This window comes from Polyodon spathula, chromosome 6 (assembly GCF_017654505.1).
Source record: "Polyodon spathula isolate WHYD16114869_AA chromosome 6, ASM1765450v1, whole genome shotgun sequence".
NCBI lineage: Eukaryota > Metazoa > Chordata > Actinopteri > Acipenseriformes > Polyodontidae > Polyodon > Polyodon spathula.
The window spans coordinates 2,394,501-2,412,000 of record NC_054539.1 but is presented as its reverse complement, the minus strand read 5'-3'; the positions used below and the strand labels follow the sequence as shown (position 1 = coordinate 2,412,000).

General features: G+C 42.2%; 1 long non-coding RNA gene across 1 annotated transcript in view; it reads left to right on the top strand.

Moving 5' to 3' along the window:
- Nucleotides 1-16,889, top strand: part of LOC121316687 — a 30,718-nt gene extending 13,829 nt beyond the window's left edge. The window contains exon 3 of the long non-coding RNA XR_005950437.1: nt 15,926-16,889. This is a non-coding gene — a long non-coding RNA (uncharacterized LOC121316687). The remainder of the gene's footprint in view (nt 1-15,925) is intronic.
- The last annotated feature ends 611 nt before the right edge of the window (nt 16,890-17,500 follow it).

Here is a 17,500-nt window from a genome sequence, read left to right as displayed (position 1 = left end):
AAGGTAGTGAGAATATGGCAGTGCTGATGAGAAGGTAATGAGAATATGGCAGTGCTGAGGAGAAGGTAATGAGAATATGGCAGTGCTGATGAGAAGGTAGTGAGAATATGGCAGTGCTGATGAGAAGGTAATGAGAATATGGCACAGTGCTGATGAGAAGGTAATGAGAATATGGCACCGTGCTGATGAGAAGGTAATGAGAATATGGCAGTGCTGAGGAGAAGGTAATGAGAATATGGCAGTGCTGATGAGAAGGTAGTGAGAATATGGCAGTGCTGATGAGAAGGTAATGAGAATATGGCACAGTGCTGATGAGAAGTTAATAAGAATATGGCAGTGCTGATGAGAAGGTAATGAGAATATGGGACAGTGCTGATGAGATGGTAATGAGAATATGGCACAGTGCTGATGAGAAGGTAATGAGAATATGGCACAGTGCTGATGAGAAGGTAATGAGAAAATAGCAGTGCTGATGAGAAGGTAAGGAGAATAAAGCACAGTGCTGAGGAGAATGTAATGAGAATATGGCACAGTGCTGATGAGAAGGTAATGAGAATATGGGACAGTGCTGATGAGAATGTAATGAGAATATGACAGTGCTGATGAGAAGGTAATGATAATATGGCAGTGCTGATGAGAAGGTAATGAGAATATGGCTGTGCTGAGGAGAAGGTAATGAGAATATTGCACTGCTGATGAGAAGGTAATGATAATATGGCAGTGCTGATGAGAAGGTAATGAGAATATGGCAGTGCTGAGGAGAAGGTGATGAGAATATAGCAGTGCTGATGAGAAGGTAATGAGAATATGGGACAGTGCCACAGGGAAGCCAAGGAGTGCTCTAAGATCCTTCAGCTAGAGCACTAACAGCCAAAGCGTGGTAAAGCACAGGTAAGCATTGTAAAGCACTGTGATGCATGGCGAAGCATTTTTAAAAAGCGTGGCAAACCATGGCAATCCATATTGTACTCATAGGAAAAGCATGGTGGGAAAAGTGCAACATGACTGTGGTAAATGTGATCAAAGTGTTTGGCTTGGGGGGCGTTGATTGCATTAATTTTGGTGACATTTGTCTCACATAATCTCTGTAGGACACAGGCCTATGGTTTTCTTTATCTCTTATGTTCCATGTACTGCTAGTATTATATTCCAATCCCTATCACTTGACCTGGGAGAGCTAGCATATGTTTTTATATTAGGGACCAGACAATCATATCTCCTCATCCCGCTGTCTATTCTGTAACTAAAACCTTGAGATCGGTAACACAGTCCACCTTTATGAAATGATTTTTGTACTGAGTCGTTCTGCAGATGGAAGCTCGTCAGGTTTCTTTTAGCCTCAGAGAAACTCAGAGGCGATGTAAAAAAAAAAGTCTTGGCAGCGTAAACCGCTGAGCGACTCAAATGTGGCAGCGCAGTGGGTGGTAATTGGAGCTTGCTGGAGTCACGGTTAAACAAGTTCAGAGATAAATAAATCAGTGCACCATTCCAGGGAAGAGTCTCACAGCACTGGGGCTCGACCTGCCAGGAAAGACTCTCACAGCACTGGGGCTCGACCTGCCAGGAAAGACTCTCACAGCACTGGGGCTCGACCTGCCAGGAAAGAGTCTCACAGCACTGGGGCTCGACCTGCCAGGAAAGAGTCTCACAGCACTGGGGCTCGACCTGCCAGGAAAGAGTCTCACAGCACTGGGGCTCGACCTGCCAGGAAAGAGTCTCACAGCACTGGGGCTCGACCTGCCAGGAAAGAGTCTCACAGCACTGGGGCTCGACCTGCCAGGAAAGAGTCTCACAGCACTGGGGCTCGACCTGCCAGGAAAGAGTCTCACAGCACTGGGGCTCGACCTGCCAGGAAAGAGTCTCACAGCACTGGGGCTCGACCTGCCAGGAAAGAGTCTCACAGCACTGGGGCTCGACCTGCCAGGAAAGAGTCTCACAGCACTGGGGCTCGACCTGCCAGGAAAGAGTCTCACAGCATTGGGGCTCGACCTGCCAGGAAAGAGTCTCACAGCACTGGGGCTCGACCTGCCAGGAAAGAGTCTCACAGCACTGGGGCTCGACCTGCCAGGAAAGAGTCTCACAGCACTGGGGCTCGACCTGCCAGGAAAGAGTCTCACAGCACTGGGGCTCGACCTGCCAGGAAAGAGTCTCACAGCACTGGGGCTCGACCTGCCAGGAAAGAGTCTCACAGCACTGGGGCTTGACCTGCCAGGAAAGAGTCTCACAGCATTGGGGCTCGACCTGCCAGGAAAGAGTCTCACAGCACTGGGGCTCGACCTGCCAGGAAAGATTGGGGCTCGGCCTGCCAGGAAAGAGTCTCACAGCACTGGGGCTCGACCTGCCAGGAAAGAGTCTCACAGCACTGGGGCTCGACCTGCCAGGAAAGAGTCTCACAGCACTGGGGCTCGACCTGCCAGGAAAGAGTCTCACAGCATTGGGGCTCGACCTGCCAGGAAAGAGTCTCACAGCACTGGGGCTCGACCTGCCAGGAAAGAGTCTCACAGCTGGGGCTCGACCTGCCAGGAAAGAGTCTCACAGCATTGGGGCTCGACCTGCCAGGAAAGAGTCTCACAGCACTGGGGCTCGACCTGCCAGGAAAGAGTCTCACAGCATTGGGGCTCGACCTGGGGCTGGGGCGACCTGCCAGGAAAGAGTCTCACAGCATTGGGGCTCGACCTGCCAGGAAAGAGTCTCACAGCATTGGGGCTCGACCTGCCAGGAAAGAGTCTCACAGCACTGGGGCTCGACCTGCCAGGAAAGAGTCTCACAGCACTGGGGCTCGACCTGCCAGGAAAGAGTCTCACAGCATTGGGGCTCGACCTGCCAGGAAAGAGTCTCACAGCATTGGGGCTCGACCTGCCAGGAAAGAGTCTCACAGCACTGGGGCTCGACCTGCCAGGAAAGAGTCTCACAGCACTGGGGCTCGACCTGCCAGGAAAGAGTCTCACAGCATTGGGGCTCGACCTGCCAGGAAAGACTCTCACAGCACTGGGGCTCGACCTGCCAGGAAAGACTCTCACAGCACTGGGGCTCGACCTGCCAGGAAAGAGTCTCACAGCACTGGGGCTCGACCTGCCAGGAAAGACTCTCACAGCACTGGGGCTCGACCTGCCAGGAAAGAGTCTCACAGCACCTGCCTGGGGCTCGACCTGCCAGGAAAGACTCTCACAGCACTGGGGCTCGACCTGCCAGGAAAGAGTCTCACAGCACTGGGGCTCGACCTGCCAGGAAAGAGTCTCACAGCACTGGGGCTCGACCTGCCAGGAAAGAGTCTCACAGCACTGGGGCTCGACCTGCCAGGAAAGAGTCTCACAGCACTGGGGCTCGACCTGCCAGGAAAGAGTCTCACAGCACTGGGGCTCGACCTGCCAGGAAAGAGTCTCACAGCACTGGGGCTCGACCTGCCAGGAAAGAGTCTCACAGCACCTGGGGCTCGACCTGCCAGGAAAGAGTCTCACAGCACTGGGGCTCGACCTGCCAGGAAAGAGTCTCACAGCACTGGGGCTCGACCTGCCAGGAAAGAGTCTCACAGCATTGGGGCTCGACCTGCCAGGAAAGACTCTCACAGCATTGGGGCTGGACCTGCCAGGAAAGAGTCTCACAGCATTGGGGCTCGACCTGCCAGGAAAGAGTCTCACAGCATTGCCAGGGAAGACTCTCACAGCATTAGGGCTGGACCTGCCAGGAAAGAGTCTCACAGCATTGGGGCTCGACCTGCCAGGAAAGAGTCTCACAGCATTGGGGCTCGACCTGCCAGGAAAGAGTCTCACAGCACTGGGGCTCGACCTGCCAGGAAAGAGTCTCACAGCATTGGGGCTCGACCTGCCAGGAAAGAGTCTCACAGCACTGGGGCTCGACCTGCCAGGAAAGAGTCTCACAGCATTGGGGCTCGACCTGCCAGGGCTCACAGCATTGGGGCTCGACCTGCCAGGAAAGAGTCTCACAGCATTGGGGCTCGACCTGCCAGGAAAGAGTCTCACAGCATTAGGGCTGGACCTGCCAGGAAAGAGTCTCACAGCATTAGGGCTGTACCTGCCAGGGAAGAGTCTCACAGCATTAGGGCTGGACCTGCCAGGAAAGAGTCTCACAGCATTGGGGCTCGACCTGCCAGGAAAGAGTCTCACAGCATTGGGGCTCGACCTGCCAGGAAAGAGTCTCACAGCATTGGGGCTGGACCTGCCAGGAAAGAGTCTCACAGCATTGGGGCTCGACCTGCCAGGAAAGAGTCTCACAGCATTAGGGCTGGACCTGCCAGGAAAGAGTCTCACAGCATTAGGGCTGGACCTGCCAGGGAAGAGTCTCACAGCATTGCATCTCAAGGCCAGTAGAGTCATTGTCTCAATGTATCATGTGTGTGCATTACCAAATAAAAGGCAAAACTCATGTCTCGTGTCACATGTGTAGTTACAGCATCGTTAATATAAATTAAAAAATGCTGAAAGCATCTGGACAGATCACATTGGAGTAGTTCTGTGCATTACTAGTGTATAAGTGCTTCCAAACTCATACTGTTATCAGACAGTAACAGCACACAAATGATGCAGCTTTGCAGACCGGTCTGACTGTAGAAAAAATCTTTTCAGGTAGACTTTTTTTTCATGACAGTGGTAGTGGATGCAAGCATATAGTAACCTTGTGAAGGTATTTAATGCATCATAATCTCGGGGTGTATGGAGGCTGTCTCGTCGTCTTTCTGTGTTATTGAGTGCATCATAATCCCCAGGTATGTGATGACTGTCCGGTGATAAGGAGGCATCCTCCTGTTTCTCTCTGTATCAATCCTTCACACATACATACAGTGGGGGAGAGCACAGTGATGAACTTCATGCTTGTAGGTTTTAATTTACAGGCATGGCAGGGAGGAATGTCACTGACATGTTTGTTTTTTCTGTGTTTCCTCACATACTGAAACACAGAAAGAAAGAGTAGAACACAGAAAGAAGGGCCTGGTTCACAAACTTCAACACAAGATAAAGCCAGCCCCTTCGTTGTTTTCTTCATCTTTTAATCTGCCTGCAATAACTCATTGACAAGCTGAGGTAATGCAATGCTGGGTGAATGAATCAATGCTTTTGAAGACAAAGCGGATTTTCAGTTCAGTACAAACGTTTCAACGTTTCTGTTTAACCCTCTGAACGTCATGTTGCGCGGGCTTGCTTGTTTATAAAAGTCACTTTTGCTGAAAAGAAAACAGACGTGGGAGGGACTTTCAGAAAATAAACTGAGAAAGAAATACTTTGGTTGCAAACAAACTATACACAGCAGGCAATACAAAAAGGTATGGCCTACATAGTATAAGAAGTAGAGAGTGGATGAATACAGGCCTTTCACATCTGGAACGTGGGCTCAAATGCACTCCGGAGGTCTAAGATAAAAAAGTGAGTTTCTACTCAAACAGACACTGAATCAAAACTTCAACTCGCGTGGCAGTGTTTCCAGTGAGCTGCCCATATCACATTCACATCACAAGACAGCCCGTGAGTTACAAGCAGCTCCACAGGACAGTCCCATGATTATGAACTGCATGGTCTAGCTCATACTAATTGTATGGAGAGAACAATGCACAGGGTTTCAAAATAAGATCGACCCCATGATCCACAGCACGTTGCGGGGCTTCCTAAAATATCCTGGCTAAAGGTTCTAGTGTACTTTTTGGTTCCTATATAAAAGACAATTGGCTCTTTCGTTGAGTGTAACAAGTTCTCCTGTCAATTTGTGGAGGTCAGAATCAAACACTTCAAAGCCATTCCAAATTTGCTTGTCTTATAATGTAAACCCCCAATCCTGGAAGATGCAGCCATACACAGGCACCACCTGAAATAAAGACAACAAGGGCCCCATTTTGAAACAAGTGCAAAAGTGAAGGTGAATCTGAGAGCAACGCAGCAACTACATTGCCTTTACTTAGCTGCAGGAGAGAGATTTTTTTTCTTTTCTGTACAGTATAGTATTTTACAATAATGTCAAAAGAAAAATTAGATAAAGTTCAGGGTTAATATCAGCATCCCCTCAGTATATTGATTCCTTGTCTGCTTTCCTTTACATTAATAGGAGCGTAGGCGCATAGGTATTTTTGCAGGTATAGCAGGTGTACATTTCATCTAAAGACTGCACACAATGTGCTGCATTGCCAGTGCCTAACTAACCTCTATAACAAACTCAAGTTGGAGAGTCTCTCTGACAATTGCTAGCATTCATACACTGAATGTTTCCATGGAAACAGCAGCACTATATACTAGAACACTGAAGTGTCGACTTCCTCCCTAGCCTCGTAGAAGCTCAAAGGCCAATGTAGCTCCCTGATGGTCCTTAAACAAGATCAGGAGCTTGGGGCCAACAGAATTGAAACCACAGATACATGACTGACCCTGCACTCCAGCGACTGTGCTGCTACTGGCTGAGTAACAGGATTAACAGGATTCATTGACATTTACAATAGGGCCTCTTATTGTTGGTTGAAATGGGTTTGTAAAAAAATTAAGAAAGAATTGCAAGCTAAAGTGGGGTAGGTCTATAAGGATTTTCCAAGTTTCACAAGCATATGGACAGGGTTATGAAATCAACTGTTCAAAGTAAATTAAATTTGCCAACTTCTAAAAGAAACCCCCACCCTCCCCAGAAACTTAAAGCATTCCAGAAGCTGCTTTAAATGACAACAGACAAAACCATCCGAAAATAAATCTGCAATATATTCCAGATGTGCAATGTAACACTTTGTTTCATTTTTTTCACACTACATTTGTTATTTGCAGGTTATTACTTGCAATAAATGGACTGGTTCTGAGATGCAATGTATCTCCCTTTAAAATATCAAATATGTTTGGGAAATGTATGTATACTGATATTCAAGACCTCCGTGCCTATGCTGAGTTATTTATTCTGGGTCCAAAACTTTATCTGAAAATTGTTATTCCTTTATGACTGAGCTGACATATACACTTTTGAAAGAGTAATTATCGAAAGGAAATATATAACCATTTGGGGATTCTTGTTCAAAGCACTTCAGATTACAGGGCATGGAGAACTCATATAATTACATTGTGATACCTGGTCTGTACAGATGCTCCTGCTCTTATTTACTGCAGTGCAATTACATGGAGATGGTCTTGTGAACACGTTTCTGTTAGCTCATGTAATTACATGGAGATGGTCTTGTGAACACGTTTCTGTTAGCTCTTGTAATTACATGGAGATGGTCTTGTGAACACGTTTCTGTTAGCTCATGTAATTACATGGAGATGGTCTTGTGAACACGTTTCTGTTAGCTCTTGTAATTACATGGAGATGGTCTTGTGAACACGTTTCTGTTAGCTCTTGTAATTACATGGAGATGGTCTTGTGAACACGTTTCTGTTAGCTCTTGTAATTACATGGAGATGGTCTTGTGAATACGTTTCTGTTAGCTCTTGTAATTACATGGAGATGTTCATTTGAACACGTTTCTGTTAGCTCATGTAATTACATGGAGATGGTCTTGTGAACACGTTTCTGTTAGCTCATGTAATTACATGGAGATGGTCTTGTGAACACGTTTCTGTTAGCTCTTGTAATTACATGGAGATGGTCTTGTGAACACGTTTCTGTTAGCTCTTGTAATTACATGGAGATGGTCTTGTGAACACGTTTCTGTTAGCTCTTGTAATTACATGGAGATGGTCTTGTGAATACGTTTCTGTTAGCTCTTGTAATTACATGGAGATGTTCATTTGAACACGTTTCTGTTAGCTCATGTAATTACATGGAGATGGTCTTGTGAACACGTTTCTGTTAGCTCATGTAATTACATGGAGATGGTCTTGTGAACACGTTTCTGTTAGCTCATGTAATTACATGGAGATGGTCTTGTGAACACCTTTCTGTTAGCTCATGTAATTACATGGAGATGGTCTTGTGAACATGTTTCTGTTAGCTCATGTAATTACATGGAGATGGTCTTGTGAACACATTTCTGTTAGCTCATGCAATTACATGGAGATGGTCTTGTGAACACGTTTCTGTTAGCTCATGCAATTACATGGAGATGGTCTTGTGAATACGTTTCTGTTAGCTCTTGTAATTACATGGAGATGTTCATTTGAACACGTTTCTGTTAGCTCATATAATTACATGGAGATGGTCTTGTGAACACGTTTCTGTTAGCTCATGTAATTACATGGAGATGGTCTTGTGAACACGTTTCTGTTAGCTCTTGTAATTACATGGAGATGGTCTTGTGAACACATTTCTGTTAGCTCTTGTAATTACATGGAGATGGTCTTGTGAACACGTTTCTGTTAGCTCATGTAATTACATGGAGATGGTCTTGTGAACACGTTTCTGTTAGCTCATGCAATTACATGGAGATGGTCTTGTGAACACATTTCTGTTAGCTCATGCAATTACATGGAGATGGTCTTGTGAACACGTTTCTGTTAGCTCATGCAATTACATGGAGATGGTCTTGTGAACACGTTTCTGTTAGCTCATGCAATTACATGGAGATGGTCTTGTGAACACATTTCTGTTAGCTCATGCAATTACATGGAGATGGTCTTGTGAACACGTTTCTGTTAGCTCATGCAATTACATGGAGATGGTCTTGTGAATACGTTTCTGTTAGCTCTTGTAATTACATGGAGATGTTCATTTGAACACGTTTCTGTTAGCTCATGTAATTACATGGAGATGGTCTTGTGAACACGTTTCTGTTAGCTCATGTAATTACATGGAGATGGTCTTGTGAACACGTTTCTGTTAGCTCTTGTAATTACATGGAGATGGTCTTGTGAACACGTTTCTGTTAGCTCTTGTAATTACATGGAGATGGTCTTGTGAACACGTTTCTGTTAGCTCTTGTAATTACATGGAGATGGTCTTGTGAATACGTTTCTGTTAGCTCTTGTAATTACATGGAGATGTTCATTTGAACACGTTTCTGTTAGCTCATGTAATTACATGGAGATGGTCTTGTGAACACGTTTCTGTTAGCTCTTGTAATTACATGGAGATGGTCTTGTGAACACGTTTCTGTTAGCTCATGTAATTACATGGAGATGGTCTTGTGAACACGTTTCTGTTAGCTCATGCAATTACATGGAGATGGTCTTGTGAACACGTTTCTGTTAGCTCATGTAATTACATGGAGATGGTCTTGTGAACACGTTTCTGTTAGCTCATGCAATTACATGGAGATGGTCTTGTGAACACGTTTCTGTTAGCTCATGCAATTACATGGAGATGGTCTTGTGAATACGTTTCTGTTAGCTCTTGTAATTACATGGAGATGTTCATTTGAACACGTTTCTGTTAGCTCATGTAATTACATGGAGATGGTCTTGTGAACACGTTTCTGTTAGCTCATGTAATTACATGGAGATGGTCTTGTGAACACGTTTCTGTTAGCTCATGCAATTACATGGAGATGGTCTTGTGAACACGTTTCTGTTAGCTCATGCAATTACATGGAGATGGTCTTGTGAACACGTTTCTGTTAGCTCTTGTAATTACATGGAGATGGTCTTGTGAACACGTTTCTGTTAGCTCATGCAATTACATGGAGATGGTCTTGTGAACACGTTTCTGTTAGCTCATGCAATTACATGGAGATGGTCTTGTGAACACGTTTCTGTTAGCTCATGCAATTACATGGAGATGGTCTTGTGAACACGTTTCTGTTAGCTCATGCAATTACATGGAGATGGTCTTGTGAACACGTTTCTGTTAGCTCTTGTAATTACATGGAGATGGTCTTGTGAACACGTTTCTGTTAGCTCATGTAATAGCGGCACAGTCTGTTTCCATGCACTTACACACTTATTCAACCAGCAGATACCGTGTAACAGCAGAAACCCAGACATTATCGTTTTATTACATATGTGCCCGGTTTTCAAGTAACATGAATATATATTGTTTTAAATAATAAGATAAGAGGAAGAGAAGATCCAGATAAAGGGTTATTGTGAGGGTCCCCTGTTTAATAGATTAATTTTCTGTTTCGTTTTACATATCTGCAATCCAAGAGCCCTGTGCGTGGCCTGGTGAATAGAGGTCTCATGTTCACAAGGACCCATTAGCCTGTGCAATTAGGTGCATGGGACCCTGATAAACCAGCCCCATTACCTCAGCCATATTAATGATCTGGTTTCCTGCTCTATTGACTGAATCTCAGACATGTCCTGGAATAGAAAAAAGATTGTGGGATGACACCAGTCCCTGCGTTGCATTAAAGATGTGGGGGAGTAGAGAGAAACAATATCACTATTGAAATATATCCACAGGTACTGTCGCCCAGTTTGCTCTGAATAGTAATATCAGCGGGTGGCGTGGTGGTGCAGTGGTTAGTGCTGCTGCCTCACAGCTCCAGGATCCTGGGTTCAATTCCAGCCTCAGGGGTCTGTCTGTGTGGAGCTTGCATGTTCTCCCCATGTTCACATGGGTTTTCTCCAAGTACTGCAGTTTCCTCCCACAGCCCCCAGACATGCTGACTAGGTGGATTGGTCTCTCTAACTAAAATACCCCTTAGTTGCCGTGCAATGGACTGGCAGTCCTGCCCTGTGTCTGCTGGGTTAGGCTCCAGTTCACCACAACTCTCTATAGGATTAAGCAGTTACAGATCATGGATGGAAGAAAAGTCTTGATCATTAATACTGACTCTCAGTGCATTTTTCTGGGAAGCATTATTGCACTGTTTGAGGCCACTAGGGGGTGGCAAAATGTTCTTATTATTTGTAATTGTCATAAATAACTGAATGATACATATATTCAGGCTTGAAATAAAAACATGTTATAGAAAAAACATTTATTTCAATTTTTGCTAGGTTGAAGAAAGCTCTCAGATTACTACGCTGTTTTACTTGCACTTCTTTTAGACCCTTTCATGTGTGTACTTGCTTGCTATACCATGTAAGAACTGCATAGTGAAAGGGAGGGCAATACTGGGAAGACTCTTGAAGGGCTTTCATTAGCTAGAAACACTTTAAATGGTGTAGTAGAGCCTGTTCACTGTGGAGAAAAAGTGAAACACCGGTTTCCTGTTAATATGAATTAATGGAAGGTATTTCTTCTTATTGTCAGACTAAATCAGAGGTCATCAAAAAATCTGTTTATCAAGTATGTGTATGTGGTAAAATACATGTGCTACCATATTGTTTTTATGTTACAGGATATATATATATATATATATATATATATATATATATATATATATATATATATATATATATATATATATATATATATATGTAACATAAAAACAATACAATATGGTAGCACATGTATTTTACCACATATACATACTTGATAAACAGATTTTTTATCAAGTATAGCTCATACTAATTGTATGGAGAGAACAATGCACAGGGTTTCAAAATAAGATCGACCCCATAGGCTGATGAGCATAATAACTGGTCTTTGGAGATTTCCTTTGATCGTGGCATGATGTGTTTCCACACACCTGTATGGTGAAGACCAAACTAACAAAGTTTCTGATGATTATGTAGGGTTGGGCCTCCCAAACTCACCCCTGAAGACCTACCTAATTATTTAAACACCTGATTCTAACTATACCCTTAATTGAGGTAATAATACCAGGAGTTCACTTACTTTTTCACTAATTACTAATTGTTTGTCTAATTCCTACATCATTTTGTTTCAAAAGACATGGAATTGGTTAATATAAACCCTACTGGATATTTAAGAAAATATCTAATATTTCAAGAAGGCTATCATGGTTAAACTATGGAATTTCCATAATTATCATCGGGGTTCACTGTATAGTCAAAAGTTTACATACCCCAATTTCTAGGAATTTCTCAAAAACAAAGAATTTTAAGAAAAATCTTTTGTAGCAAAAGTTTTTCTTTTGTGGATGAAGAAAAAAAGTGAAACTCCAAAAATGCTAATTCAAAAATATTCATACCTTTTGATGCTATGATAGTATTGTCTACAAGGTGCTAGAAATTTCAATATGATAAAGCAGAACCTAATTTTAGAAAATGCTGGATTGTAGGTGCACATTCTTAGAGAGTATAATTGGGTTAGGCATAGGAAGATTGCTCTCATTACCAATAAATCAATATGAGAAAAGTAAAGAGCTATCTGAAGACCTTAGGCTGAAAATTATTTATTGTCATAAAGCTGGAGAAGGATAAAAGAAGATTTCCAAGAATCGGAGTATCTCAATTTCAACTATTATTTATATTATCAAGAAGTATAAGACTCATAGTGCTGTCACAACGCTCCCTCGGTCTGGAAGAAAGAATGTTCTTTCACAAAGAACAGGTAGAAGAATTGTGAGGAAGGTTAATAACAATCTCAGATTGACTGCCAAAGATATTCAAAGTGAACTGGCTGCAAGCGGGAGTGGTGTTTCCATTTCAATCACAGGTCGAGTATTGCATGGTGAAGGTCTTAATGGTCAGAGGCCAAGGAAAAAGCCACTCTTAGGAAAACGTCACAAGGACAATCGCTTAAAGTTTGCAAAAAGACATTTGAATGATGGATATGAGTTCTGGTCAAAAGTTTTGTGGAGTGATGAAACATCAGAATCTACTTCAGAATGGTTAAAGAAGTATAAAAGCAAGGTTCTGGAATGGCCTAGTCAAAGTCTCGATCTAAATCCAATTGAGAATCTTTGGTATAAGAAACATAAGAACATAAGAAAGTTTAGAAATGAGAGGAGGCCATTCGACACATCTTGAATGACCTTTGCTGCTGCAACAGTGTTTGCCACTCCTCCTATTTTTGTGTCATCTGCAAATTTAACAAGTTTGCTTACTATACCAGAATCTAAATCATTAATGTAGATTAGGAAGAGCAGAGGACCTAATACTGATCCTTGCACTCCACTGGTTACCTCGCTCCATTTTCAGGTTTCTCCTCTAATCAGTACTTTCAATTTTCTACATGTTAACCACTCCCTAATCCATGTACATGCATTTCCTTGAATCCCTACTGCATTCATTTTGAGAATTAATCTTTTACGTGGGACTTTGTTAAAAGCTTTCTGGAAATCTAAATAAACCATGTCATATGCTTTTCAATTATTCATTATCGATGTTGCATCCTCAAAAAAATCAAGCAGGTTAGTTAGACACGATCTCCCTTTCCTAAAACCATGTTGACTGTCTCTCAGGATACTGCTACCATGTAGGTAATTTTCCATTTTGGATCTTGTTATAGTTTCTTTAAGTTTACATATATTAGAAGTCAGGTTTATTGATCTGTAGTTACCTGGTTTGGTTTTGTTTCCCTTTTTGTGGATTGGTATTACATTTGCAATTTTCCAGTCTGTCAGTACAACCCCTGTGTCAAGAGACTGTTGCATGATCTTGGTTAGTGGTTCGTAAATAACTTCTTTCATTTCTTTGAGTACTACTGGGAGGATCTCATCCGGCCCAGGGGATTTGTGTATTTTAAGAGCTCCTAGTCCCTTTAACACTTCTGTCTCGGTTATGCTAAAGTTATTTAAAACTGGATAGGAACAGGTTGACATGTGGGGCATGTTGTCCGGATCCTGCTTTGTAAAAACTTGTGAAAAGTAATAATTTAATATATTTGCTTTTTTTTTTATTCTTCGTCTAGGATTTGTCTAGAAAAAATTGTTTCTTTTTTGCTCGTTTGGTTGATTTTGTATTTGTATCTCTTAGACATTTAACCTCCTCTTTGAATGTTCTCTTGCTGTTGTAATATTGGAAAAACGTTTTGGAATTTGTTTTAGCCCCCTTAGCAATGTTCATTTCTATCTCTCTCTCTTTCTAACTTCCTTTTTTTACTTTCATTTGCAGTTCCAAGTACTCTTTCTGTGTACTTTGTTTTTGGTCCCTTTTAAATGCTCTGTAAAGTGTCTTTTTTCGCTGAATATTTTTTTTTAATTGATCTATTAAATCATTTTGGCAATTTTGTTTTAGATTTAGATTTGTCTACTTTTGGGATGTAATTATTTTGCGCATCTAGTACTACATTTTAAAAAAACAGCCATTATTTTTCTGTGGGTGTTTTCTCTATTTTACTCCAATCTACTTCTGTTAGTCTCTCTTTCATGCCTTCATAGTTTACCTTTCTAAAATTGTAAACCTTAGCTTTAGTCATTACTTTTTGGGTTTTAAAAATCACTTCAAATGAGACCATGTTGTAGTCTGAGTTTGCTTGTGGTTCTCTGACCTCTGTTTTAGTTATTCTGTCTTCCTTATTTGAAAAGACTAAATCAAGGCATGCCTCCCCTCTAGCCGGTGCATTGACAAATTGCGTTAGGAAGCAGTCATTTATCTTGAGTTGAAGAAGGCTTTCCGTCACGAGAAGTCCACAGAATTTGAATGAACTGGAACAATTTTGCACTGAAGAATGGTACAAAATCACTAAGGAATCATGCCAAAAGCTAATTGACAAATATCCTAATTGTTTAAAAGTGTTTATAACTGATTGAATTGACGCACCTTGGAGGCACCTTCCAGATAGTTACAGTGCAGTCCTTTGATCCGGGGGCCACCAGAAGACATGAATTCATTACAAGTGACAAAGATCATCCTCAAGTATTTACCCATACTATAGAAAAGGAACATCCCTTATTAGCTGTCATGTTTAAATTGGTTATAACCAGTGGAGCCGTTTTAATAGATGTCAATAGGTCAGTCATACAATATATGTGACAGTAAAAGTTGTGTGCAAAAGTGCACGGAGCTAGTGAAAGTCAATGTTAATGATCTTAACAAAAAGCATACAGGTATATTCACTGGCAAACAAGGCTCTCCTATATTAGTGCTTTTAAATGTTCTGTGCATCTCCTGGATTGGTTTATGTTAAACAATAATCTGTTTCAGGGCTTTTAGGAAATATTAGTAAAAGTGGTTAGAGATCAAAAACACGGCAGACAAGCGCACTGAACACACACTGTACTGCATACCTGAATCAGTTTACCAGGAGCATTAACTGTTTCGGATGTGCTCCAGTGCTGCACTAGACCACGTTCAATGGCAGTTGACCCACATCCTGGCAATTCAGACCGATACACAATTGGTGTCAATTTGTTTTAATGATAAAGGAAATGACAAATAAGAATATATAAACTATAAGACAAGACAAAAGAAAATGTTCTAAAAAAACCTCAATACAAATTTAAATAACAAAGTGTCAAAAAAGCAGTAGTAATTAACAATGGTTACAGTATTGTGCACAGTTCTGCTTTCCCTTCTACCCCATGCAATACATTACTAATACACCAGAATATTTATGAAGTAGGAGAACAAGTTGAAAAGGACTCTTAAAAGCATGGGGCATCTTCCCTACACTTCTATTTTCACATACCAATAAGAGGAGCTTATATGTTCTTTTACACTGAATGACATGGAAGTGCCAAACAGGGGTATCAGTTGTGCTATTCAATTTAACCCCTGCCCAAACATTTAATCCCTGCCCAAGTCCTGTGACGTTTTGATTTCCAGGTGAGGCAGAATCTTTTAGACACTGGCTTAAACTGGTACACAACTGTACTCAGTGACTCTCCAGGTCAAGTCTGATCATGGGTGTGGTTCAAGAGAAATGAACCATTTTGTGGAAGTAGTTGTACAAAGCTTCGTGCAATGCTTCAAATCTCAGAGACCATTTCAAATAGGTACTTCATATTTGCAGGGTTCAGCATGCATACTAAATGTGTTGGTAACCACAAAATTGACCTCTGACCTGTGTTAAGTCCTGTGACCTGTCTTGTTTTTTTCCTGTCTGTTCAATGGGTAGGTCCTTTGCCTGTGTCCTGTCTTGTTGTTTTTTTTTTTCCTCTCTGTTCAATGGGTAGGTCCTTTGCCTGTGTCCTGTCTTGTTGTTTTTTTTTTTTCCTGTCTGTTTAATGGGTAGGTCCTGGCAGTTAGGTGGTTTCACCACATTTCACATGCAGGTGGGATGCAACCAGGGAAATTCTCTTGTTAAGATTTGTGTTATCTCTCTTCTTTCAAAGAGCAGGTTGTCTGCTGCACTTCACACTGGAGCGTGGTTCTGTTCCACTCTGGCATCCAGTGAGTAGTGCTGAGACTGCAAGCAAGTTGTCTTCCAGGCTGCTGTCCAGGGTGCTGAAATTGTCAATCCTGTGTGGGATCCCAACATGATCTCCCAGGAGGTGAGATCAAGAGCGATCCTCTGGAGCCCTGAAGCTGAACTTCATTTACTGCACCTGACTAAAGGGCTGTTCTACTTGTAATGACTTGCTAAAACAAACCCTGCTGAAATTGATTTAAATCTCCCCTATTTTTGTGGCACAACCTTTCTTTGTGGGGCACATACCCCTCTACTGTTACATGTGCACATACTAGTTTGTTTTCTCTTGACTTTGTATCTGAGACAGATTAGAGTAAAATACACACAGACTAATGACACACAGTATTGATCTTTCCATCCCCATGATGTCATGTTTAAAAGTGATTACTTACATGGCTAGGATTCTGTCTACTATTAAAAACAGCAACCTTGGTCTAGTGGTGCTGTAACATCCTGAGAGCTGTAATGATGAGGCCATGTAAGTGTTTTAGAATATTAAAACTGTTAAAACCAAGACTGGTTACATTACACTATAACTTGGACTTTGCACACTGTAAAATGGTTTGCTCTACAAAGTGCTGCTTTAGAAAATAATTCAAGTTAAATAAAACAAATACATGTCTTTTAAATTGCCTGAAATATCCACGGTCTTGGGTGGGTTTGAGTGGTTAAAGCAAGTTATCTTGAGACAACCACAACCACAACTTTGAGGATGTGGTAAACTGGGCTTCATTACTGAACACCATACTGATTCACCAGCAGTGCCCGGGTAGGTTTTACACAGCAGAAAACATATAAAAATGACTCCCAAGCAAGCAGTGGTTCCTATGAGAACTGATATAACTGTTTTGGGGGTCCCCCAAGTGGCTCACCTGGTGAGTCATACAGCGCAGGCCAGGCACCCAGTGAGCTCAGAGCAGACACCTGCAGGGCTGGCCATTGTCCTCCAGAGATTGGTAGCTTGCTGACATCAGCTCTCTAGTTCCTGGGTGACAAAGGAAGCTGGCTTGGTTGTGGGATTGGAGGACGCCTACTGAATCTTTGGGTCTCCTGAGCCATGTGAGAAATTGTTGCAGTGAGGAGAAAGGTGATTGGACATTGTAAATTGGGCAAAAAATCAAGGGAATTATAATTGGACACACTAAATTTATAAAAATAAAAAAATGTCTGTTTTGCTTTGCCTATCGTATTATTAGCGATGATAATAATTGCAGAAGCACACAGCTTCAGCTTGTAGGTGCTGGTGGTTAGATTTGGGTTAGGTGGTTAAGTAGCTTGTGTCCCTTATAGTTCAAATAATTTTTTTAAATCAGACTACACTGCAGACAAACAAACTTTGTATTGTGATCGAGCAGAGGGCAGTGGGGAGTATACTGCAGGAGGATGTATTTTAATAAAATTCAACATTATTGCTTCTCTTTTAGCAAACTTCTACATACTTCAAAGTGTTAATAAAGTTAATAATATGTAAGACAATATATTTAAAATCAGGCAACAC